Below are 1,587 nucleotides of genomic sequence, written 5' to 3'. Positions count from 1 at the left end.
TCACTCCTGCCATTGTTGGGATGGAGCAGTCATCCTTTGAGGCAGGCAGGGGCACTTTATCTAATATTATTGATATTTTTATTATTATTATAAAAATTATTCTTATTACAATTTAATATTTTTCTGGCTGTAGGCTGATACAATTTATCTTCAGTGTCCAGTCACAGCACATTTACATCTATAGTCACTTCGTAAATGTTCCTTTTAAAATCCACACATGTACTGTACTTTAATAATTTGTTCACAAATAAAGAATTATTTTAATGTAAATATATTTTGCTGATGGCACGATAAAAGTACAGAATTACGGTACGGTATTTTAGCCAGGTACGGAGTATGGAAAAATATTCCGTACCGTACCGTACTACCAGCCTTGCTTGGGGGGTAATCTTCAGGTGAGCACTTGGGGGTTAATCTTCAGGTGAGCACTTGGGGGTTAATCTTCAGGTGAGCACTTGGGGGTTAATCTTCAGGTGAACACTTGGGGGTTAATCTTCAGGTGAACACTTGGGGTTTAATCTTCAGGTGAACATTAAATAATAAACAAACCCATTAATATTTATCGACAATTCAATTTTTTATCGGACAGAAAAGTGGCAGTCAGTCATTGGTTTGTTGCGTACCTGTTAAATAGTTGACTGGAGTGATATTAACAGTGTATCTGCCTTCATTAACTGTTAAATAGTTGACTGGAGTGATATTAACAGTGTATCTGCCTTCATTAACTGTTAGATAGTTGACTGGAGTGATATTAACAGTGTATCTGCCTTCAATAACTGTTAAATAGTTGACTGGAGTGATATTAACAGTGTATCTGCCTCAGGGCCGGCGCTACCCACTAGGCGAACTAGGCGATCGCCTAGGGCGCCAACATCTGGGGGCGCCACAAATTCAGGGCAAACTTGGATAAAATTAAAAATGAAGGGAAAACTGTGGTGGACACTGTGGTGGAGCCGTGGAGGGTCGGGGCAGGATGTTAGAAGGGTGGGGGATCGGAGGGAGGCGAGGGTAGGTAGACGGTAGCCGACTGTGTTTTCTTTTTTAATATTATTCGTTAACCCCCCGGAGGGACTAACCCGGGTCCTTATCTTTGGCGGCCTGGAGAACTGTCGAGCAGTGACCTGAAGGCTGACATCTGAGGAACCCTTCTCCCAACCCCACCATCCCCTCCCCTCCCTTACTGCCTGGGCGGCTGAGCCGCCCCTTCCCTGTCTTTGTCGGGATGAGGCAAGGTTACCTGACCTCTGAAGTTTACGTCAAGAATTTATTGACTTTATGTAATAACAATAATTGGTTATTTGCATGGGTGAAGTAATAAAGCCACAAGATGAAAACAATGTAGTCATGGGTTACTGTACCTACATTAGCTTATCAAAACTTTCAAGGGGGCGCACATCTAAAGGCTTGCCTAGGGCGCCAAATCATCTTGCACCGGCCCTGATCTGCCTTCATTAACTGTTAAATAGTTGACTGGAGTGATATTAACAGTGTGTCTGCCTTCAATAACTGTTTATGACTGAATGAAGTAATATTAACCTAACCTTTCACAGATCAAGGAAGAGCAATGATACAGTACAGTAGAACGTC

This window comes from Homarus americanus, unplaced genomic scaffold, assembly GCF_018991925.1.
Source record: "Homarus americanus isolate GMGI-L3 unplaced genomic scaffold, GMGI_Hamer_2.0 scaffold49667, whole genome shotgun sequence".
NCBI lineage: Eukaryota > Metazoa > Arthropoda > Malacostraca > Decapoda > Nephropidae > Homarus > Homarus americanus.
The sequence above is the reverse complement of the archived record's forward strand: the minus strand, read 5'-3'. Positions refer to the sequence as shown.